The 26,418-nt window shown below is 36.1% G+C and overlaps 1 protein-coding gene across 4 annotated transcripts in view; it reads left to right on the top strand.

Annotated features, from left to right (window-relative positions):
* The window catches only part of LOC135305114 (uncharacterized), a 494,456-nt gene that overhangs the window by 108,312 nt on the left and 359,726 nt on the right, over positions 1-26,418 (top strand). For all 4 annotated transcript variants that reach the window (XR_010366400.1, XR_010366401.1, XR_010366402.1 and 1 more), the window contains exon 6: positions 25,495-25,590. The gene's annotated coding sequence lies outside the window, so the exon portion shown is untranslated. The remainder of the gene's footprint in view (positions 1-25,494; positions 25,591-26,418) is intronic.

Below are 26,418 nucleotides of genomic sequence, written 5' to 3' on the forward strand. Positions count from 1 at the left end.
CAATGCCATAAGATGCAAGAGGCAATAAATGCATTAGTATAAGTAGTCCTTTTTTAAAAGTTTAGGAATTAGAAATAACTCACATTGTATAAATCATATGGCATAATTATTGCATTTAAATGTTACATTACACTTATGTTTACATTAATTCTTAATAGGTCTGATTTTTTTCCTTCTGAAAACATAATTGGAAACTGTATTTTCCCTCTTATTCTAATTAAAATATTTTAATAAATGTTTATTTAGATACTATGTCATGGAAGGTTGCAGCCTTGGCTGCCTAATGTAATGTAAAAATCAATTAGATGCAGAAAAATATCTGAGTTTAATTTACAAAGACTAGATATCTGCCTGATCACTGCTGTGTAGCAATATCCATAACGTTTTATATATTAAAATAGTAATGATTAGTATTAATCTTGGACATGCTGAAGTATTTACCTATTCATATATTCAAAGGTAATTTGTTTCCTTGACTGCAGCTTTTGAGTTGCCATATTGTATAATTTCTTTACCAAAATGTCTTCTACAGTGGTTTGAAAGCAATTTCTAGCATCATATACTCGAGGTTTATTTGTCTCATGCGGAGATCAGCGTGCAAACATTGCTGCATATGTAATTCTTGGAACTAATTGCATGCATGCAAAACAATGCAAAGATTTTAACATTGTACAGCAATTAATATCTCTGCTAGTGTAAGTATGTTTCCTTCTCCCCATCCTCTCTTCCTCCATGCCCCCCCCACTCCCAACCATAAATCATTTCCAACCTGTCAGAATGGATCTGTGCTGGCAAGGAAACAAGGGTAATGTTTCAATTTTCTCCATCTGGTAAGATATTTTGTGTTAGTTTTTCTCCTTCTCTGTACTCATTGAATTTGCATGAAGAACTATGTATTGTAGACTAATAAGATTTCCTGAAATAGAGTGGAGGAAGCATGACCCGTCTGCCACTAGATCCGAGGTTGTGTGAGATAGAGTAAATTCTGTCATGTTAATGCTACTGAGAAGCTGAGGGCCAGACTGGCTTCCTGCACCTCTGATGCAAAGGGAGGGATGCTGGCATACTGGGAGAGGGACTGGGATTGTGACTGCAGGCCTGTGAGTCACTGTATTCTAAGCACATCATTCCATTTTTCTTAGTTTACAAAATCCATTAAAAATTCCTTCTAAGCAAGTGTTTCTCTGTTTTCCTAAATATCAGTAATTTCAGTCTTTAGCGTCTATACTCCTTTTGAGGATTAAACTGCAAGCTTGATGGTTTACACAAACCTCATTTATTTTAGGTATATTGTTAATTAGTTTAAAAAAATAATTTTATATGGAAAAATCAATATCCTCTCAGAATACCTGATCCTATGTTGATGACAGACTTTGTGAACAGATCTCTGTATTGCTGGGGATTCTCCATTACATACTAGCTCACAGATCAGGAACAATTTTGCCATAACCATTAAAAATAAAAACTAATTTTTACTTGCACAGAGAGAAAATTTTGGGTCTTTTTGAAGGACCACATCCTGTACTTGTAGGATCCATAGACAAAATTAAAAATAAAATAAAATAGTGAATGCTTTTTGAACAGCTCAAGGTCCAGACCTTGAACCGTAGCAATCCTTGGAGGAGTGGTAGAGCAAGGCATAGGTAGCAAAGGTGGATTTGGCAATGAAGCTGTGATTAGTGCTACTACACCAACTCCAGGCCAAAACTACTTTCCTGGAAATCTGATTCATGTCCAAAGTGGAAGAATTCCTCCCTCTTCTTGCCCTTGTTCTGTACTGTGTAGCACACAGCATTTATCTGAGGAATTAGCCAATTTGCTGCACTTGTCAATACAAGTATTCAATATTGAGTTGAAATTAAGAAATTATATTAAAATTATTTTGTATATATTAAACACCTCACTTATCTTTCATTTATTTTTGGTTTACCTTTGGTTGCTTTATCTGTCTTGGCTATATTCAGTTAATATTTTCAAGTTTTACTTCATGTTTGAGAAATCGAGACACTTGTTTTCATGGAAGCTCAGATTCACATTTATCCTTGTGATTTCAACAGCTAGGACATTAAGAAAAATAGCAAATATCACAAGATTCATAGGAAAATAATGAGAGTTGGCAACACTATCAATTTCCTCTAAGCATACTTCCATTATAGTTAGGGCACTGGACATACTTATTTGTTATTGCAAGGCTTCCTCTATTTGGAAAGAGCAGAGAGCCACGATCTGGAAGAGAATAAAGCCCAAGCAGAAGCAGATGTAAATTCTCTGTGAAAGAGCAGAGAGACAGTGTGCATGTGCATGCATGCCTCTGTCTCCACGAGTACTCAGCACTGAGCACTGAGAACAAAATGCTGTTTGACTTAACAAGTAGGGAGAGTACTCAAATGTAGAGGCACAAAAATGTCCATGCAATTTCACAGCTAAATACACCACAATTATAATCTAATGCAATAACAATTTTAAGGGTCATTTCATAGCAAGAGATAAGATATCTTTTGAGTGGTAGAAAGCTCCCACCCAGCCATCACCTAAACAATAGTTACGGTTCCCTGGGAGGCGAAACATTTGGACCAAATTGCTGATGCAGAGACAAAATACCTTTTCAAGTGTTTCCTTGATGTACCTGAAGTTCTCAGAAGAACTTGCACATCCCCATACATACCTGGGGACTCAAATTCAACATCCTTATCAAAAGAAAGTTAACCCTTCCTTATCTGTGGGTTTGATGTCTAAATCTTCTCTTTTTTAAAGGTTAGTTATTGCTGTTGGGTTTTGTTTAGTCTTTTAGCCACTCCATGTGTCTGGAAGGAAACTACATGTGTCCTGAGACATATAGTTGTAGAATTATTGATATATAAAGGCTAAATTTACTTTTTAATTAAGTCTAGGTATATGGCAAATAGTGCTCTATGCTTGAAACATAAAGACTTTGGGTAAGATACTAACTAAAGACAAAAGTAACAGGAACGTTCCTTTTATCCTGTAACTTCAGTCTCAGCTTTTTCCTTTTTATGTGTTCCCAAAGTCTGTCTAAGTCTTGTGATGATGTTCATTTCAGCCCCTTGTTTTGCTCTGTAGTCCAGCAGTGACTGGGAGCACTTCAGAGACAGCACACTTTCAGGTGTCACATTACAGCATCTCCTCTGGCTGATAAAAGAGAAGTATTAACAAGCTCCAAAAAAGCCTCATATTCAGTACTTTCACCGCTGCAATGCTGTTCATTAACATGTTAGTAAGCATCAATAGATGCCTCCAAAAGAGACCAAAAGCAGCCAAAATAGAGCTGCTTCTTCCAAGCACAAGCAATGGTATTGAAATACTAGATTTGAAAGGAGAGCTCCATTCTGTTTCATGGGTCTTTCAAAACAACGATATAAGTCATCATTATTAAATCAAAAAGGCACCCTCTGTGCCTGCCAGCCTTTATGTCTGCCAATCAGATTTCTGGAGTGCTGTGCTTTCTCTTATGAAGGTAAAATGTGTTACGAAGGGTTGAGGAAGGCAGAAAGAAGGTGAAAAAATTATTGAGCTGATAAAAATATTAGCCAGGAATTGTTAAAAAATGTTTGTGAAGCATTTCACCAAATTTTCAAAATTATATGTTCCAAGTTCTGCTGGACTATAGCTCTCATTTTCTGTTTATCCAAAGTATATATATATATTTTAATTCAATATTTCATTTTCCACACAGAATGTTCACTGGCTTCTCAAAAGGAAAAATAAAATAGAAAGAGAGGAGTTGTAAGAAATATTATGTAAAACAACACGTGTGCCTGTGAGTAAAAGGGGAAATGTGATGAAAAAACATGTCTGTTTAAATCATTAAGGAATTATAAGCAAATAATTGTATTAATTAAAAAAGTGTCTTCCAGAGTAATAGAAAGCACAAGTTTGCTTATCAGGAGTGTAACTACTTACATTTCTAAATGCATGATGACAGTGAAAGAAACTGAGATTTACAGGGCATCTGTATATGTGTAGTGCAATAGATATTGCTGTTTGCTCAGGTAAAGCATTGAAATAGCCAGACCCTGAGGTGCTGGTTCATCTGTGGTGCTTGTAATGTAGGTGGGTCCCAACACTGTTCCTTTCAAATGGGGTTTTGTTAGATGTTTCACACCATAGAAGCCAATAAGACTGAAACACATTAGCGTGATCATATTTCAAAAATCAGAATTTTCTGAGCTTGAAGGGACCCAGAAGGATCATCAAGTCTAACTCTGTCTAACTCATACAGAGATCAAACTTTGGCATTATTAGCACCACGTTCTAACCAGCTGAGCTAATCTCAGTTGTATACTGGGTTTGGACTTAGTAGTGTTTGACTGATGCATTTATGAAGGCAAGATCCCAAATTCTTGCTTTTTTTAGAAAGTTATTCAGATTTTGAGATTGCAATTGAGGTAAGTACTTACTAAATGTTATAATTCCTAGCCAGTTTTATTCTTCATCTACTGTGCAATGAGATTAAATTCCCAGGCAGATGTACAAACCCAAACCCAAAACACTGGCATGCCTGGGAGGGAGTGATGGCTGAATGTTACAGTCAGGACTATTCAAAGTACATTGGTTTCTGAATGCTGCACAAATGCAGAAGTACAGCTGACAAGTTCAGGGCCAAATGATGGTCTCAGCTGTTCTATCACTCCCAAAAGCGGAAGTTGATTTTACCTTCCCAGACATCCTCCGAATTACGATTTCTGGCCCCCTCCTGCCACAGGTAAAACTCCTTGCTAAGTGTGATTCTGTGGGTGGATCCTTTCCTCTCCACTTTGTTTGCTGGGTCAGTTTTCCCCTGTTTTGCCTCGCTGAAAGAGCCCAGGTCTAGAAGGACCCAGAGTCGGGAGTGTGTGGTGAGGAGCACACAGTTGTGAGCGGATGGCAGAGTTGAGCTTTTCCTTTTCCAACAGCAGTAACCAGTGGGATCAGCTCATTGTCTTGTACATAGCTTCACCCAAAGCAGCAGATTCACTTGACAATGTTCAGTTGTGGTGGCTTTGTTTAAACATGCTCATAAGTGATGCAGATATAATTACTTTTCCCAACAGAGATTAGCACATTGGAGATTGATGTATGATCTAATGAAGGGGGATAGTAAAGTAACTTTGTGTTATCTGTGATCAAGAATGAGAATGCTCTTTTTTTTCACAGGCATTTTTTTGAGCAAGCTGATTTGTGAAAGCTTTTAATTGTTTTTCACTTTCATGAGTGATAATTATCAACCAAATAACAACCTGCTCAAAAAGAGATGCTTTATTAAAAACACGTGAAAGCTAGTGCCTAAAGTAAATGGTAAATTTCATTTTGAGAAAATGCCATATCTGGGCAACTAGAACTTAGTCTCATGCACTGTTATCTAGATAATTCACTGGACAAATTCCTCATTTAACATATTTCAGCTTGAAGTACTCAGTACTCAGACTGGACCGTCGGCACCTCTAAATTGGTTTATAATGCAAAAGCCAGTGGAAGGAATTCTACTAAAGGAACAGTTATAAGAAAATACCAGAAAACCATAATAGATCTAATTATACTCTGAAACAGCAGGTTTTTTTATAGTTTTGTTTTGTGCTTTAAACTTTGTTATCACATCTTGGAATCATATTCAGAGTATTTTAAATTTAATTTCTTCAGTCAAAAATCAAGACAGCGTTGTTTATTGTGTGGATTATGTTCATATGTTCATATTTACTGAAGAATTAACTAGCACTGAGGTTTAATTATTGTTTTTTATCCGTGCAATGAGATGTTTCATACATTGCCTTCTGACCACTGCCCAGCTGCAAACCATATCCACTTTTGTAGGATTGGTCTATGGCACAGAAACTCAGGAGGGATAAAGCAGATTTCAGAATTCTCCCCAGTAGAGTTGCAGTTCTGGGGTGTAGAACAGCTTGTATAATTAAACACCCAACATGAAGTGGCCACATTTTTGGCTTGTCCAGGAGAGAAGAGCAGGAGCAAGTTCCTTTAGTGCTTTTTCCAGCTTCAATCAGAGGTTCATTGACTGTGCTGCTGGGCTTGGGAAGAGAGGTCAGGCACGTGCTTCATCCTGTTACACCAGCACGGGTCTTTTCTATGTTGTAGCCATGTAAACAAAGATGTTTTAGTTCTTCCAAAATTATGGACTTTTGTATTGAAGAAAATAGTCATATGAGATTATAAATTCAGCCGCTGGCTCTTAGTTGATATAATGTTTGAAATAGTCCTGTCCATAATAAGGACATTTGTTTTGTCTTCATTAAGCTGACTGCCATTTTTCATCCCAGCATAATGTAAAGTCTGCTATGTATGGGATTTCTGTAAACAAAACAGTGCTTACTTTTAAGAACTCTCAATAAACAACTATCAAACTCTTTAACAAGATGTTTTAAACTTCAGAAAAGTTTGACTTTTACATTTCCCAGATGCTTTCATTGATTGTTGCTCTTAGAGTTTGGCTTTAATATCTCTATTGAGGTTTTGGCCATTTTGATAATTCATGTTTTTGGCATTGAAGGTGACATTTGGATAGTAGTAGTTTATTATTTTCTGTAACTTTTTAATGCATGCACGTAGACATAATTTTGTTATGCTATATATAGGACTGGCCATATTCCCTTTTTTTTTTTTTTTTTTTTGCTGTGCAAATTCAGGATCCTGCCTGAATTTCCTTCCTAGTCTTCCATTTTTATTTCATGGACAAAGCTCTCATAATCAGTGAAAACTGATTGACTCAAGGGCCTAAAACCTCTTTCTTTTCCTATAAAAAGGTACCAGAAGAATGCAGTACAGTTAATGTGGTGATTTGTCTTTGCAATTCATTTCATTACCTTATCTGTGGCAGAGCTGTTGTGCATGGGTTAATGTAGTACGTTTAAACATCAGCAGATGGGGCCCTTGTTTCCTTTGAAGAATAGTTTGTCTTTGAATTTTATTTTTTAATGTCTGTGGCAAGAATGAATTTTTCTTGTTATAACACATTAAATTAATGTAGTCTTTGTAGCAGATAGGGATCTAAATGCAGATCAGAATGCCGTAACTTTAGTAGGAAGAGAGTGTTTCCAAATCTAACTGGAGATCTAATTTTCATGGTTGGTCTTTATTTCTTTAACTGACTGAACAAAAACCTCTGCTTTGAATATCTCAGAAATTTTCTAGGGTTTGGAAACCAGCTGTTTTGCCTTGTGGTTGAATCTGTCTTTTAACTGTATTTCATAAATCTTTCTAAAGGTAAAAGAATAAAAGAAATTCTGTGTCTTCTTTAGAACAGGCAGCACTTTTCAAAGTTATTTACAAAATGCAGTTTCCCTCCTCCTAAGGTGAAATAACATAAAGGTTGCATAAAAGTGAAGAAAAAGGCATTGTAAAGCAAAGCAGAAATCACTGTAGAGAGTAATGCTTTCTTTTAACTAAGGGAAAAGCATAGGCACAGGCAGCTAAGGGCAGCATATGTCTTAACTCAATTTCCTTCCTTTTGAAAGACTAGAATTATAAGTGGAATGGGTTCAATATTTGAATATGGTCATTTTGTTTCTAAGCTTGGTTGTCCCCTTAATGATTCTGTTAGACTTAAAATACATGCATTTTATTTATAAGTAAAAAATGATATGGAAGGCAAAGCAATATACTCTGCTGCCTTAACCAATCTTATGAATGTGTTACAAATTTATACTTGTATTTTGTAAATGGGTGTCTCATAGTTTGGAATTACTTTTTCAGAGTTGTTAATCTTTCTGATCTAAATAAGAATCTTATTTGAATGTGGCTACATAGTGGGATTTTAACATAATGTATCATAGAGGGCAAATCTTTCATATTATTAACTTGAAACACCAAAATTGCTCCTTCTATGTCATTGTAATCGGTCATTTAAAGTGACTGCTACTTTCTTATGCCAGCTTCTTCATGTGGTTCACGTGTGGACTAATTAAAGACTGCAGATTTTGGGTTTTTGGGGGGAAAAAGCAGAATAACTAATACATTAAAAAATCCTTAAGGAAAGACGCCATGTCTGAAAGAGAAGCACACAGTTTGCATTTATTGGATATTGTACCACTACCCAAGGGTTGATACTAAGAATTAAAGTACTGTGATTTTAAAATTGAAAATTGCATAACATACAAGCAGTTATTAAGTTAAAAACATCAATTTGGTATATAATTTATTGTTGCTTATACATAAAAGATTACATTTGTGCAGCCATGATTTACACTTTTTCTTTACTTTTACATATGAGCCCTGTTATTAACATTAATCACATTTTTCATGTCTAATGGTGCAGACCATGCAAGGCCTGTCAGAAATTATTAATATTTGAGTCAGTTTTTTGACTCAGTTTTTGATGGAAGAAGTATTTGTTTTCCAGAATTTAACAGGGAGAAACTTCAGAAACATTTTACTGGTTGCTCATTTAGCTGATTTGGGTGCATGCCTCATAAACAGTATGTCCTACTAAAAGGTCACCTAAGCATACCATTCTGCTTGAACTGAAATTATTTTATCTGCATGATAAGGTATCATCTGAGCATCTCAATGCTTCCCTGAATTTTGTTACTGATTTACTCTTATATTCCCTGATATATTTTTCTGGTCTGGACCAAATTGTTGTGTTCTTTATACAGATTAAATATAGGGAGAAAAAATCTGATCAAATAATTGGGGTTGTACTGGATTTTTACTGGTGAAATTCCCATAAATATTTTTTCCGTGGAGATACTGTGTATGGCAGTGCTTTAATTTTAGGGAAAAATTGACTTGCACCTGACAATAATTCTATTGTCATTCTCTTCCAAAATGGCAGTGCATTATTTTCCAGGGAAGGAAGAAATGACAATTTTATTTTGGCCAGAAAACTCTCAGGAAAATAATTTCCTATACAGTACATTTTTTTTTCTCTGTACATATGAAAATGTGTGATTTTAAGGTGTGCATAGAGTATCTGAAGACAGAAAACATTTAGGTTAACTATGAACTATTTCTTATATAGTGCACCAGATAAATAAAGAGAGACTTAGATCCAAGCATACAGTATAGTTTTCTTATTTAAATTATTATTTTAATGGTATATTAATCATTTTACTTAGCACACACTGATTTTTGCATCTCTTTTACCCATGTATTCATCATGCAGATGATCAAATGGAATTTCACTTCCTCTTGCTCAAGGGGGAAAGTAAAAAGGTTTAAACCTCTGAGCTGGAGGAAGGGAGGGAAAGTTAACTGAAAGGGAGGCTACTTTCTTTAGAAGTAGGGAGTTCTGCTGTAGTTGGGAACTGAGATAGTACAGCTGTTGAAAGCAGCTCACATCTTTGGTCATGACTTGAGTGTCATTTGAAACTGTTCCGAACATCGTTAAATATAAAAAAGTAAGGAAGGAAAGGAAGGGGCTTTGAAGAGCCAGCTCCTTTTGGAAACAAATGTATTTACAGTAGCTTTATCTAGGAATTTCTACACATTTAAGTAATAATCATTACTAAGCATCTGTAAGGCTATTTAGCTAATAGTACCTAGTGAATTTTCCAAATCTAGTGCTTATCTTGCAGCTTGGTGGTCTCTTTTCTTTTTTTCTTTTTTCTTTTTTTTTTTCTTTTTTTTTAATTTTATTTTATAAATGTATTAAAATGTGAATTAAAACATGAATTGTAGAGATTAATCCTAAGGCTTTCTCTGTAACTCTTTTCAGGAAAACTTCTTGGATGAATTTTTCTATTGGACAGTGATGTTGGGTTCTGTCTTGTAAGGACTGCACAGAATACACTGTATAAAACCAACACATAGAGGTTTGGGTCTTTTATTGGATGAGCAAGTCTGGGTGTGGTGGAGGTGTTCCCATGTGCTGCTTCTCTTGCTGAAGCATTGTAAAAACCCTTCCCTCAAAACGTATCAGGTAGTGGCTGTTTGACAGTGTGAGGTAAATTTTGGAGCAAATGGGGACGTTCCATTCATGGAATTTTTGAGGCTGGAGCTCTATGAGCAGGATGGAAACTTTAGGTAAGAAAGGCATTTGTGGGATTTCCTAAAGGAGAGCACAATATACTGGTGGTGTCACATAGTCTCAAACTGTGGGTCAAAAAGGGAGCCTCCTCCAGAAAGTGTTCACATCTCTCTCCACTTCTGCACCATTCATGGGGGATTGTCAGCCATATTCAGAGTATTCTTTTTATTCCCTGCAAAACTGGTTTATCTTAAAGTTGTATGAAAGGGATGAATATAAGTAAATACGAGGTTTTCTGTGCCTTTTTGAGTGTATCAGCAGAGCTGGTTTTACTTAGTGCTCTGCCTTACTGAGTTTGGAATCTTCCTTAGATCAGGAGTTCTAGCAAAGCTGGTGCCAGAGATGACATTCTTGTTGCATGTCAGTGGATCTACAAAATGTAGCAGTCTTGAATTCCAGCAGCTCCACTCCCTGCTCTTACAGCTGGAGTTTAGGGAGTACTTAGCAGTGTTCCTGAGGAGCTTGTGTGATTCCCAGGACAGGCTGTTGAAAACTACAGAAGGCTTGACATTAATTCTGACTTCAGATTGTCTGACTTAAAACTTCATGTTTTAAAACTTCATTAGCAGCACAGTTTCTAGCTTGATTTTCAACACAGTGTTCTAAATGAGTAATGTTTGATATTTTGCAATATTTTAAATTAATAGATAACCATTTACAACATTAACACTATCTTAATGAAGATTTTTGCTTGGGATTATAAACAGCTGCTGGAAGTACACTTCATCTATCATTTATAATCTGTTATTAAATTTGCACCTGGCAATGCAGCTATAGTTGAAAGTCTGTTAATTATGAGACCTGCATTTGGGAGGCCTATAGGCCTTTCCTTTCCAATCTCATCAGGCTGGAAATTTGTATATAATCTTTTCACTGGGGTGGATGTTTTTCTTCTTGAGTGGGCCAACATTTAACTTCTTCCCTTCTCAATAAATAGATAAATAGTCAAGAATTACTAGAAGTTGCCAAGTAAGAAAAGCATAGGTGGTTTGGGGTTTTGTTTTGCCTTTTTATGCCCGTTTCTGAAGCTGTCCTTGCCTTGAATGGAAAAACAAATAACAGAAGAGAGATGAAAAATACTTCATAATAAATGATTTAACATGTATAACTTTTTTTCATTTTTGAATTGTCTATGAGCTGCTTTGATTTTCTCAAATGAATTTACTATTCAAAATTATTCACCAAATACTTTATCTGAATAATTTTTGGTCTGGAGATGTTGGCAAGCAGATTGTTGCATTTATTTGAATTTCTAATTTCAGATATCACACTGTATATGTTGATTAGATATACTAACATTTATGATCTCTCTTTGAAAGAGAAGGTACTAGAACTCTTAAAATGAGATTTCCAACTGGTGTTTGCAAGTTCAGAATTATTAGTGAGTACATAGTCACTGAATGGGCTGTTGATTGCTCCTTTTGAGTGTAAACTTGCTTGACAAAGTCTGTCTGATGCCTCTCTCAGAAACAGTTCTCATGGAAAACCACAACAAATATACAAAAAAAATTATAAAAAATGGCATATTAAAAAAAAACCCTGTTTCCTTGATCTTTTTTTATTAATGTTTTTTGTTTTGAAAATCTGATAGTTGGTATAGGTTGTCCTTCTCAGGGAGCTGCCATAGTCAGGGAAGATCAGGCTGGAGGCTGGTAAGAGGATTGGAAAAGTGTACAGGAGCTGAGTGAATAGAACTTGAAAGGGAAATCAAAATATTCCATAGTAACAGAATAAATAAACAAACTGGTCGATTTAGGGGCCACATTAAGCTGTCCAGTATTGCTTTATTTTTGACTGACAAATATAATAAAAAGTATAGGAAGGGTAGATGGGCAGAGAGAAAGGATTCAATGTATTGCTTTTATGTAGCAGTTTTATAAAAACTATCTCTTACCAGTTTACCAATAATGAGATATTGCTATATGGAATTCAATACAGTATATTTTATGTTTGTCACACAGGAAGACAAGACAATATATGAAGAAAGAGATGGGCAAAATGATGAGGAGTATTGGAGGAACAGTATGAGTTCTCTTGTAGGGAGAGAACCAGGAAAGCATAGGAGAATTTCTGAGAATGAGTGGGATAATGTGGACAGTGGAGCTAGAGCTGGTCTGCTGAATCTTCTAGTCTGACATCTGAAATACATCCCAGGAGGGCTTGCTATATTAAAGATGTTAGCTGGCTTTGCAATAGGAATTAGTCACGCAGCTTTTGCCTAATTCTATGACTTTGAAAGTTCTGGTTTTTTAGGATAACATTTCATTGGGTTTTTTGCTATCACAAATACTTTATCTGTCTTTGTTGACAGTGAATGCCATATCCAAAGACTGAATTAAATACAGGCAAATTCTAAAGAGGAAGTTCAGGCTTGGTTTAAAAAGGAACAGTGATTTCTTGAGGAGAACCACTGTTTTTAACTAAATGGGTTAATGTACTCCTCTGAAAGAACCTCTAACTGTTACATGTCATTCTGATCTAGTAGAAGACAGGTGCTGGGGCCTTTAGGTGTAGTGGATTCCCAAAGTAAGTCTAGGTGAAAAATTATCACTGAATGCATGTTTACATTTACAATTACACTTCTGGATTGGAAAAAGTTCTCCTTAAAAGGGAATTTTGGATAGGGAAGGAATGTTTTAGGCTCAGGGCTGATTTAAAGAGTTTTAGTTGTTTCAGTAGGGGAAAGATTTATTGTGGCCTGGGTTTACATGTCCATATAATTCCACAGAAGACAAAAGGAATCATGCTGACACAAATCAGCTTCTTCTCACAGTAAGAGGTGGCCAGCTTAGCAGAGGGTCCTGCCAAAATCCAGCAATACTGAAGCTTGCACTTTTTCAGTCTTTTTCGAGCTGGACACTGTTCCTCTACAGATTTGGTTCCTCAATTTTTATACATTTTTTTAAATTGCACTTTCCTCATAAGCTTTTTTTCTTCAGTTTCACATCTTCTTAAATCTTTTGAGGTATTCCTAAGCACTTCTGTGAATCATTTTATGGACCTTTAGTTACAGACTGACTGCCGAATGTCTTGGGCGAATATTTGCAGTTTGGATGAATGGCTGAAGGTGCATCAAATGGCAGCATTCAGAGGTATTTGACCAAGAATGATTGACAGTGTCTGTAACTACTTATTATGTCAAAGCTTCAGCACACCGATTGATGGGAAATGATGTATAATAAATTAGAATGATCACACATCATTTCCCATCGATTGAAATGCCAAATCCTTTGATGGAGTAATGAGTTATGGCCAATACTACTCACTGTCTTAGTAGGAGATTGATTGCATATCCCTTCATCAATGTGATCAAACAACTAAGGAATCCAAAGTACACATGTAGCAGACAAGTTCTACTGCAGTTTCAGTGTAATGTGAGAGCAATAAAGTCAGTGTTGCTTCTGTGGCATTATCAGTGTAACCTGGAGTATATGTGAAACATGAGCAAATATGTAAATATGGCCAAATTCATTCAATACAGAAACTTTAAAGAAACGTAAGCCGATTTCCTCTCAGTTTTTCATACCAACAGAAGACTAGGGATGAGATTCAATTTACTAAAATAATTTATGAAATAAATTCAAATTAAAAAGAAAATCCTAACTAATGAAAACTCAGTTCTTGCTTCAATTTTTCCCTCGACTGAATTTTCTTGCAGGAATTAAATTTCATTTGCTCTGATCCAGGAAAGAGTAGGTAGAGGTATATCTCCAGAAAAGTACTTGGCCCCCAAATTAGTAAAAGGAAAGCAAAGTTTGTAGCAGTTTACTAAGAATTGCTTTAGGATTTTGCATTTTTCTTCCCTTCAGTAATGTTCTTCATCTCAACCTGTATATTATAATATTAGTAATTTATACTGGCTATTCCTTCTTTCTTGGAAGAGGTATTTCAAGGCAAATGGATGTCTACACACACATATTGAACTGTATTTAAAAGACTGACTGTAATATGTCTATTCCAGTGTCTTATGACTTATACAGTCAGTGTTTCAGACATCCAGTTGTACTTCAGGTATCGCTGTACCCTTTACTAGCCAAAACCCACCATACATTGGCTAGCACAGTGGTAAAAACAGTGCAGCTGAAGCAAATATTGCCTAGAGCAAGAGAAGAAGACGGCTTTTTCTGGAGCTCATGTTCCAGAATAGGGAAGCCATTTATTTATTATTTATGGGTGAGAGAATTTTATGATGAGGAAATGAGGCTTTGTTGTGAACTTTAGTGAGTTAAGAATTTTTGTAAATTAATTTCCATTTGAAAGAACAATATTAAAATGAATATTCCTAGATTACATTTGTGTAATAAGGACTGCTCAACAGGGCAATGACAGCAGTGTGAGCTCAATGCATGGAAGCCAACTTTAAAGTAGGTACTGTTGCTGCCTTTTCATAGCAGCAAGAGCCTTAATGTGGGCTGGTTAACCCTACCTGCCATGAAGACTTTGCAGCAGGCAGTTACTTTCAAAGTGCTACAGCAAGATAGCTATCAGGATTGGAGTTAGTAAATTCAAGCTCCCCTGAGCCTCTCCACTGCACTGCATTCACTACTCTTACAGACTATGTAACCTTTGCAATGTGAGAACAGTGTGGTCATGCTGCAGTACTGAATCTGCAGGCAAGTATTTGTAAATTAGGAGATGTTGGACTCTAGGTTGCTTAAGATACTTACACTTGCCTCTATTTGCATATTTACTATGTTAGAGCCATCCTACATTATCACCTGCTCATTTTTTCTCCTGGTTTCTGTCTCATTCAATGCATTCCATGGGTAACAATCATAGACAGCAGCTTTTCAATGTCTTCTTACTGGAAAAAGAGAAGCACATTTCTATGGTTATATGGATTTTTTACAGTTACCCTGGGTCCTGATGAGAATTTGAAACCTGAACTTTCGTTCTTGAAATGTGATGTTAGGTCTAAATGACTACACAGTAGGAATAGTGTGCTCTCCTGGCATGATTTACTTGAACTGTGAGCTTGGTCAGATGGGTATCACAAAGTGATCCAAGGCATCTTTCTCTCTTCTCCATCCAGGCTGGCTGGCACTGGGGCTCCCAGTACATTAAGTTTTTCAGTTTCTTTGCCTGGGCACAGACTCAGCTATAGATTACAAACAATGTTGGTCTGCAGATAATGTTCTGACATTCTGTAATTGCTGACTGCTTAGCAGAGACAGGACACGTTTTTTTCCAAGAGGTTTATAACTATGCAAAAACTCAGCAAGATATGCAGTGACACAGAAAGGAAAATTCTGTGAGTTAAGAACTTCCTCTTTCTCCCAGTTCAAAAGTTTGCAATAGCAGTGACATTGTTGAAGTTTCTTAAGGACACCTCAAAAAAACCTTATGTAAATAATTCCAGTAGCTATTACTGGTGACACAGGTTGTACTAAAAATGTAGCAAGTTTATAAAAATTAAAGAATTAACATTGAGACTTGATTTTTTAATCACATAATATGTGCTCACACACATGAATCACAACTTTTAAAATTCAGCTCTATAAGATGCAAACCCAGTGTTTCACTTACTGCCACTTGGCTTTCATCCATTTGCTTTGTTAGAAGCCATTCTCCTGCATTGCTCGTTAGCACAACAGCACGATGTACACGTTACCTGCTCCTGCAAAATATGTGCCAACTTCCACATTACTTTTAAATGTTTTTGTCTGTAAGGAAAGACCAAAATATATGGAAATTCGTAGGATGACTATGTTTTGGGTTTTTTATACCAGTGTAAGTCACAGCAAAATTTGACCTCAGATGTTTAACTTGTCTCCCATGAAAATCAATGTGTTTGGTGCATCCAAGTTCTCATTTGAATGTACATTGAGGCACTGAAGTACTTTTTATAAAAGTGAATTTTTGACCAAGCACAGTAAATTGTAGCAGCTTCTGACCCTGTTACAATAAATACATAATTTATCACAAGTACTCTACTAAACACAATTTTTCTGAAGTATCTTGGAGAGGTAGTTACTTGCTATGCATATGCAGTTGTGACTTTTTAATATTTAAATATCCTGAAGTTTTACTCTTTTTGTTCAAAATGGGAAAGGCACATCAGCTTTCATAGCTGAATCAAAATCAGTGTTAAATAATTACAAATGAAAAAAATCATCTGAAGCAGTCCAACATGTATTTTTATACATTATCTCAGAAGGTCAAAAGTGAGATTGAGAAAACATGCATGAATACAAATTGCTTTGCCATATTATTCAGGTTCCTATGAGGTTTCTTTAGTTTTTATGGATGATTAAAACACTCTTCAAATGATAGGGCTGCGGGAGGACAGCAAATTCCACAGCATCACACAGCAATGTATAGTTCTGGAGAGCTACCCTATTACCAGGCTCTCCTTTGTACAAACACCATGAAATTCCTGCCAGCTCACCCTGTTATTGGGATTTAATTATCACTGAGAGATCCATTACATGGTTTTGAACTTGAGATAAAGAAAAATGTATAAAAATCTCATAAGCAGCTGAACTTAAGGAAAAAGTTGGGATAAATTTAATTGCTGTGTTATTATTTAGGTTGTCAGAGAAGCCAGAATCTGATGAGAAAAACACATTGTGATAGATTAATCTGGGTAGAGCATTGTTACTGAGGCTACACTTCTTTGTTTATGTACACTAACAGCACCTTTGTCATTGCCCACTGGTGTTCCCCATGTAAGCATTAGAAAAACTTCCTAGGCAGGAGAGATTTTATTTTTGCAGGCATTTATGGTAGGACCAGCTCAGAGAAAGAGAGTGCTGAAGTCCGTGTGTTAAAATTCATAAATCCATGATGAAACTGGTTTCCCTTTCATCTGATTCTCTGATTCTTTTCCTGAGTACAAATCTTCTGTACTGCCAGTTCTCTGTACTGTACTGTGGAGTCTGTGGAGTGTTTTCTAGGCAGTTGCTTGGAAAAGTGTAGATCATTTACAGATGACACCTTCCAGTTTTCATTATGCAATAAAGTACACAGAGACAAGTTAAGCAACTAACAGTACCTTTAAAAGCATTTTTTTTTAGTCCTGGCGTGATGCTCAAATTAATTCCAGTGATTTTATCAAAGATAAAACTTATTGGAAAATCTGATTTCTTCTATGATGCCTCTAAGACTACACCTAAGTGAAACATTTTTACTTTCGATCCCGAAATAAAAACTTCTGGCATTGCTCATCATTAGAATTTTTCCCCTCAGGCTTTGTCTTTATTAGCAGCTTAAGAGTATATTTAGCACTGTCAAACGTGAAATCTCTTCTGTTTGCTAAACTAATATGGGGTAAAATGTCTTTTTTTTATGGTGTTACTCATTCATTATATAAAAATGAAAGAAACTACTTTAGTGTGTATATAGAACTACTCTCTATTTTTATGACAAAAGGGACGTGACAATATACATCCCTTAGGCACCCAGGGGTATTATGTAAGAGTCATTAGTGTAATTGATATCCATGTAAAGAGTGTTGTATCAAACATGATTAAAATGTGCAATATAATACAGAGGATCCAGCGTTCCAGCTGCTTTGTTATAATCCTTCTTCTGATAGATATGTTTCTGCTTTCTTGTGAAAAATAAAATTATTTCAGAAGTCATCTTTTCCTTCTCTACTTATTTTAGACATGATTTCTAAAAGGCATACCTTGGCCCATATATATGATTTTCTGAACTACAATGAGCTAAACATTTACTGTATATCTACTCATCCAATAAGAATTTAATAAAGAGAACTCTTTGTTTTATGAAGATTTTTTATTAGGGATCATTTCCACAGACTTCTAATAGCCCTTACCAATTCTCATAATAGAATAAGATAGTCTCATGATGACATGCTACACTTTGTCAAGAAAACTAAACTCAGAAAATAGATTTTATGTCTACTTACACCTCTTTTACACTGGTAGTGCTGCATTTATTCTCCTGAGAGATGAGGAAGTGTATATTTCAGGGCATTGATTTTAACTTTCTATTCTTATATTTTTGTTGTTTGGAGTTTCTTTTAAGGAAATTTTCCAGTATTTTTAATATCTAGTTTTAATTATGTTACCCTTTACTCTGAATATTAAAATAACATCTTCCTTCAATTCTCTTCTTTAAAGAATTCTTTCAATGCAATTTTTCACTGAATATCTGATATTAGAAAGCAGTTCCTAAAGTAAAAATCCTCCCATTTTCAAATGTTAGCCAGGCAGAAGGTGGTTGTCAGATAAGAGTTAGCCTGCCTAGAGCTCAGAGTGCAGGGGACCATAATCAGAGGACAAGGTTTCCTTTGGTAATATCCATTTCTAATGGATGACCAAGCATGAGTTTTCCACATGTGTGTTTGTCCAAAACGTGCTCATCTGTGTAGTGCCAGCCCTGCACGGCTCTGTAGCTCACACTGTCACAGTCTGTGCCTTTTAAGCTTCAGGGCTCCCCATCCAGTGCCACACAAGGCATAATCTTCATTCTCTGTCCACTTTAGATTGCAAGGTCTTCATTCTTTTCTAGTTACAGGAACTGAGTCCCTGCTGCCAATTGAAAGCACCAGTTGAGAAGTCACACATTTATGTGTGACTCTGATCATGTTTCTTGCCACAACCAGCAGAGTTTAGAAATAAGCCGCTGTTAATGGTCATTTCTTGCTATTGCTGAATTTGTAGTTTCCAACTGTACCAAACTTCCCTGTCTTAGCTGGCATTTTCCATGTCCGGCATCTGTCCCAAATGCAGCATATTGGATGAATGACCTCTTACACTTAAATAATTTTCAACTACAAGGTTATGAGGAAACAGTTTTTTCTGTCTGTTTGAAGAATATTCTTACTTCTTGAAAAGTTGTTTTTATGCCATGGATGTTGGAATTTTTCAGGGTTATGCTGGTGTGGAAATTTATCCTAAAAATGTTTCTATTTTTTGCTATTTACATTCCTTAAAGAATTAATTTGCACAGAGCATGACATGGTACAGGGATGCCAAATAGGATTGTCCCCATAGCTACAGGTATAACTGTGGTGCTGGGCACGGGAAATTTCTGCTGGGGCAATCTAACAGAACATGGAGAAAAGCAAAAAAATATTCTGAAGACATTACTGGAAAGCATGAGAAATGGAGGTGAGGAGGAAAAAAGAAACCTCTTGTAGGGGAAATGAGCTTTTAACTGAAGAGGATGGATGTTATGAAAGAGAGTGCAGGAGTAGCATGAATATGTCAGAGCAACAAGGAACAGAATGTGTTTTGAGGCAAAAGAGCAATGGGTAGTCTTACTGTGAGAAGCTAGAACTTCCTCCACAAACCTGGGATTGAACCCAAGAGTCTTGGATTTCTTCCTGATTCTGCCATCACCAAGTATTGGGCAGAGCATGTATCTCCCTTGCTGGGTCATCTAGATGCAAATTAGGTCACAGGACTGTGCCCAGATTCTGGATTTTAGTGAGAGAAAAAATATTTTCTGGCTAATGGAATAAGGTAACCTTGGTGCCTCAGCCATCCCCCTTCTCACTTCATGTACAGAGTTAGAATTGACAGTATTTGTAACTTGCCAGTTTTAGTTAGGATTGGTCTGCTTAGGCTGAATTTACACCACTGCACTGCTCCGTTTTCCAGAATGCACATTCTGACTATTCAAACTTTTGTAAAATGTGCATTTTCCAAAGAAGTTTTAGGCGTATTTTTCAGGAATCTGTCACACAATAATAGCTATTTTGTGTATGCAAACATACTGAAAACCTTGGATCATTGTGCTTCAAAACTGAGAGGCTACCATGACAGAGATGATGAAAGTATGACCTGTAGGAAGGAAAGCCTTCCCAGAGCTTTCAGCATCTGCCTGGGATGACTGTCAGCAAGAACTTTTGGCACTGCTGTGTCTTCTAGCTTGTTATTTTATCTCAGAGTTATTTAATGGAATATTTACTATAACATTTGCACAAGCTGGTTTTAACCTATACAGTAGAAAAAAAAAAAGAAAAAAAAGGCAGTACTATGTATGTACGAGATGACAGTGGTATAATAGCAACACTTAAATTATGATCCTTCTTTTACATGAGTGGAGTTATTGATTATAGAGAACCTGTTTTGCAGCCAACACAGTGACTTTGTTGTGCAGTAATTGTATATGTGCTGCAGTTTGCCAAGGACATATGTGAGAACCGTATTGCCCTCTGCTGTGGTAACCTAATTTCAAATCTGGTGCTTCTGATTTGCATTATGAATAAAGTGATACAGCACAAGAGTGTGTATGGGAAGAGCGCCAGCTTTTCTTCTTCTCATGTATTCTGTGTTGAAGCCACTTTATGCATCATGTTTCTTTTTAATCTCAGCCCTAGTCAAATTTATGACAACAGTTGTAGGGGTGAAACAAGCAATCTGCAGGTCAGGTTCAGTGGAGACAGAACTGGGTGAGTGCACTTGCTCTCTTGTAAGCTTTTATTACCAAGTGTTTGTTTTTAAGAAAGAGAAATCCATGCTGGTCAGCTTCATTGCAAATTCTAGACATACAGTTTTTAGAAGATGATGAAACTGGTAATTTTTGTTGGTCAGTAGAATGATTGGTTTATCTTTTAGCAGTGACTTTCATGCAAACAATATTTCTTTACTTTTTGTTTTGGCCACTTGATTAGTGTCCAAAACTGTATAGTTTCCAAGGAAGGTCTGGAGTTTTTTTGTGTTTTTAAGCAGGAAACAACCACTAAATTTTGTCTTCCCCTTACTAGTGTATGCTTTTCTTAGGATTCCAATTGTTTTGGACACACAATAAGAAGGGCATGTGCAGATGTGTGCTTTGACAATCAGCCTGTCCCTGTGTTAGGTGACATACCTTTGACATTTGAAGAAAGCCTGAGCTTCACATGCATGAAAGTATACACCTCTCTGGACTTAGAAATCAGGTTTTGAGAATAAAACAAACTCAAATTAAATTGATTTCATTTTGAAAAGTCAAACCCCATAAGACTTTAATACTTGGGTATATGCTGATGAAATACCATGACTCTGAAGATTGTTAATATTCATGGAAGTCTGAAATAATTCATGACTTTCTGAAGTAATGTTAGATGATGTACGATGGTAAACAGTATCATTTACACTGAACCTTAAAAATTATTGACAAAGACAAGTTCCTAAACACTGGCTAAACCTTGTATTTGTTGTTATGATTTCTTGGTTTTATACTTCAAGCAGATTTTCAATTAACTCCACTGCATTCAGAGTAATTATTCATTTATTATAGTCAGTTTAGATATGGTAAAGATTAAAGGAGTAAAACAAATCATTTCAGTGACATAGGCTAGTGATACATTGTTATTATTCTGATTTATTTGCTTCTTGCATAAGGAAGATTTATACCATCCATTTTTGAGTGACTCCTTGTTAGCATATATTTTTATAGATAGTTATTTGCTAAAATAAAGTGTTTTGATAAAGTAAAAAGCTATCTCGCTGTCTTCCCCTCTCCCCATTCCTTGAGAAAATACAGATGTTCCTAGAATAAAAGAAAAAGGACTGTAGATGTGCAGAGCACACTTATACATGCAGTAAAATGTACTTCTCTATTAATAAAAAAAGTACAGAATATGAGGCACCGCTGTTCTAAGATAACTACATGTGTTCGATGTTGAGAAATTAATGGCACGGAGCAGATGCCTTCAGTCATCTAGGAAGTGTGGTTTCCCAGTGTACTGCAACTGCATGCCCTGCAGTGTGTCATCTCACTTATGAAGGGGTTTTACATGTTTATAAAAGTGTGTTAAACATTGGTAAAGTTTATTTTATGCATTATGCATAAAAGTTGTCATTAGGATTTAACAAAGCAGCTTGCAGAGAAAGATTACAAATAAAATCTCTGTATACAAAAACGATTTGGATGGTTTAGCTAGATGGTTCTGACTTAAAAAAATTAACATTTCACTTACTGTTCTCAAACATTCAGAGAAAGAAAAACAGCTAACTGAAAAGAATGAAATATATGTTGTTATAGGAGTGCCTGGCCGGATCACTATTACAGAGGTTCTTTTAGTATTTCCATTATAAATCCTCTTTATTCAGTGTAATATCATGGTAATTTCAAATCACATTTGGCTTTAACTTGGCAAATAATCTGTCAACACAAAAATTCAGTTCATTTATATGTATGCATGCATTTATTCTTACATGTGCACAGACTATATCATGTTCACATGTGGCTGATGTGTAGATTTAAAAATAAGTAATGACTGTAAAGCTATTCATTTTTTGGTCCAGTTTGCCTAGACATAAATTTAAAGAAGATTACAGATTGGATTTTCAGATGCACTTAGCATTGCCTTAAACGGTCACATTTAAGTTAATGGTAAAATTCCTATGACTTAAATTGCTGTAAAGTTAGGTCAATGCTGTTGAAAATCTCACTCCATCCTTTCAAACTCTGTTTAGGGTCTAGCTCTAGGTGTGTGGTGTAAGTGACAGACTTATGGGCATAGTAACATTTTAGTGAAACTTAAGGGGATTACTCAGTTCTCTTTTTTGCCTCTGTATACTCTGTTTGTATAACTAGATAAAAAGCCTAAAGCACTAATCTAGACACCTATATTAGACATTTAATTGATTCAGTTTGAGGAAATAGTTTTCCTCTTTAAAAACAAACTTGAAAGGATGCTTTTATGTTGGATCTAAATAAAGAGAAAAGACCCATTAGGAAGTGAAAGATGCCACGAGTAAACAACATGGATGAATGTCATGGCTAGAGTTATACAGCAGCAGTATGACAGGAGGAAGTATCAATAAGGATGTAGAAGAAACTCACTGACAATAATAAAAAGACACTTTCGGCAGCCATACTTTTATTTTTATGATGCTGTGTTTTCTGATTTTTTTTTATTTGGATATGTTCCTTTTTGCTGGATTTTCCTCTGCCATACACACCTGTGCCTAGTTTAGACATTATCTGTCAGGTACTTTTATTTTATTTTACAAATTAGATCAGAATGTCTACAAAATCAAGAAGGTGCCTCGAGCACCTTCTGTATGAGATGGGCTGAGAGAGTTAGTGGTTTTTTTTTTGCCTGGAGAAGAGAAGGCTCTGGAGGCACCTCACAGCCCCTTCCAGTACCTAAAGAGGACCTACAAGAGAACTGGAGAGGGGCTTTTTACAAGGGCATGTAGTGATAGGCCAAGGGGGAATGGCGTTAAACTGAATTTGTGGTCACATGTAATGTGGAATACACTAAAAGCTCTGGGTTTAACTTGGTACTTCCTGAATGGAAGATTCCCTTCTGTCCCTTGTGTCTCTCTCCTTGGTAGGCTACAGTGAAATAAAGAGCCCAGATCAGTCTTTCCTTCACACACTGCAAGTTTAAAACATTCTATGAATGTAATTAATGCAACTTTATTTTTCCTTAGTATCTTAAAGTATATTGTATTGTAACTCAAAGTTTCACATCAGGTTCTATGGCAAAGATCAAAAACATTATATTGGGAAACTTCAAAGCAAGAAATCCAGAGAAAATATTTTCTACTCAAGAGACCATTGCAATACAGTTATCACAGGTCCAGATGGCATAGTACTGAGAGGGCTTCATGAGCTTTTTTAGCTTTAGAACACCATTCATATCCAATCTGGAGTGACTACCAGCTAAACCTCAGCCTGACTTAGGCTCCTCCAAACTGCTCTGTGGCCTGCAGGAAGCATTCAAATCCAACATCCAAGTCCATTTCTGCCACTGTTCAGGCCCAGCTTTTTCTCTAACTTCTGGGGAAGTCCACTTCTTGCACTTCCCCAGCTCTGAGGCTTTCCAGGATTTTCTGGGATCCCAAATATAGTTAGTAGCAAGGACTTCGTGAATTATGTGTGTGGGATGCCAGATTGCTGTGAATTCCCATGGAGCTGATTGCCTGTCATTCTGCAAAAAACTGTTGATCTTCAGAAAGGACTATTTTGTCTACTTTATTTACTCTCTACAACAAGATGTACTTGATGGAATTAGAGCTTTAGGTACCTAGGAGAAACTAGAGCTCTAGGTACCTTTCAGGAAAAACTGACCTGCAGGACTAGGAAACATTGGTGTCTGTGTCACAGAACCTTTCATTATCCTGGCCAGTAATTATGCAATAGGGGACATCTTTGCCATCCATGCAATCATTTACTCCTTTTGTGCTGCTATCAAGAGACCAAGTAGGGGAGGAAATTTACTATGTGTGTTTCTATTTTTTGTGTTCTCTGAGCAAGAAATTACAATGCCTAGTAAATAGAGCAGGTTCTTTATACTCATTATGGACTATTGTGTGAAAATGCTTTGCTGACATCAGAGGAAAACCCATAAATTTGTTAGATGTGTTTTGCTAAGTGTATATTTGACCCAGAGTGAAAATTATTACTACACGAGATTTCTGAAGAATAAATGGGAGTTATATGTTATTTCAGCTCTGAAAATTGCAATTTGGGTGGCTGTTTGATCTGACCTGTGACATAATAAATGAGCATGTACATGTTAAAATGACATAGACTCATCAGGCCAGGATGAACAACAACACAGGCTGTGCTGGTACTTGTTAAGTTTAATTTTCCTGTTTCTCCACCTCTACAGAATATTGTACACTGCTTTGTTTGGTCCTCAGCTTATATACAATAATGATGGGTTAGTAAATAATTTATGGGTTTTTTATGATTTAGGATGGAATTTCATGTGCTTACCAGATTAACACTTCATGCAATTAAAAAACCCCCAAACAATGGGTAATCTTTCTGTGCTTTTCTGATGTCTTGAACCTAGAGATTGCTGAAGGAAAAAACAATCTCTAGTATAAATAGAGATAGCACTAAATTGAGTAACAGCTGCTGAAGAACTGCTCTACTAACCATGCCAAAGAGATATTTCATATTCTTGCTGTGTTTCTTCTTTGTCCTGTTCTGCATAGTACTCATGCACTGAGATCAGGTATTGTAGAGATCTGAGAAGCTGCTGGTGACAAGGGCATTTTCAGCCATGTATTAAGATAGTCTTACATTGCTGGCATGACACAAAAAGAATTTAAAAATATCTGGAAGTCATGTTATTTTGGTCTGGTTTTCATAAAACCAGAATTGCATTCTCTGCTTGAACCATTTTATCTTTATTTTATAATTTCTTAGTTCTTTAGCTAATCAGAGATTTTTGTGTTTTGCAAAAGAGAGGAACTTGCAGCAATCATTATTTTGTCTTGACAACTTTTCTTTGTGAAGTGGAATTATTGCCTAACAAAAAGCAGAGATTGCCCTCAACTACTACAGACTAGGACAGCAGCGGTCAAATGAGGTCTTGGCATCTTGCCGCAGAACAAACTGCCTAAAATTCTGGATAATCTCCCTCATCATCACACATCTTGTAAAAGATCTTGTGATTCTTATAGAGTCCCAAAAGCACATAAAATAATTTGGTAGAAAATTCAAATATTCAGTTGTTGGGCAATTGTTATGCAATTGCCTTATGCAATTGTTGGGCATTAATTTTGATAACATTAAAATCACCTTTCTGATTGCACAATAAATAGAGACTCAGAATCAAAAATAACAAAGCCTATTTTTTCTCTTTGCAGGCATAGATGTGTGAGAATGATTTCATTATTGAAACCATTGCTAAGGGAAGGAATTGAGGAGGTGAAAATGGGCAGATACTGATTCTGCACCAGAAGGTATGGCTTTTAGCATTGAAATACTGCCTTTCATGTGATGCTCAACAGTAACATTTCTTGAAGGGAAACTGACACAGTATAATTCAAATTAATACATCCAAGCATGTCTTAAATTGTACTCCAGCAAAACAAGTGTTAACTCTGTTTAATTATCCAGCCAGTGGTATGAATAACCAGGTGAAGACAAAATGCAACTCTTCTGATCAGAGAAAAAATATTCACTAACAACAGAAGGAACAGAAAGATAGTTGTAGGTTCATGATTCTGTCATAATTGGTGAGCTGTGCTCCTGAAACAGGAGTTTTGGCTTCTCCAGACCATTTCAATCAGCATATCTAATTGCCTAATTCCACATCCTTCCTTTTGTAGACATGAAATAAAAAGAAATCCAATACATGGACTAAAGAAGATGCAGATAAAATGTGGTACTCTTGACATTTTCCAGCAGAATTTGTAAACTAAACACTGCTAGATCAGTCTAGGGTGACTCATGGCCAGAGTTTCAGATTGATATGTACCTGCTAATCTGTTAGACTTTAAGGAGGTAACTTTTGTACCTCTTTCTGCAGACTGAATATGATTTGTCTGTACCATAGGAGCACAATTAGCTTGTGTATTACAGTGAACTGTATACTGGGAATATTACAGGCTCTTGCCTTGTACATGCTTTTGCTTTGTATCTAGTAGGTGACATAAACACTAAGCTACCTGTTGAATTAAAAGGGCTTAGGGTTGCCTCATGGTTTGTATTACAGACCACCTACCTGATGTGAAAACACAGAAATCAGTAGCAGCATGAATGACTTGGTGAGCAGAGTTGCTATTAAA

This window comes from Passer domesticus, chromosome 7, assembly GCF_036417665.1.
Source record: "Passer domesticus isolate bPasDom1 chromosome 7, bPasDom1.hap1, whole genome shotgun sequence".
NCBI classification, from domain to species: Eukaryota; Metazoa; Chordata; class Aves; order Passeriformes; family Passeridae; genus Passer; species Passer domesticus.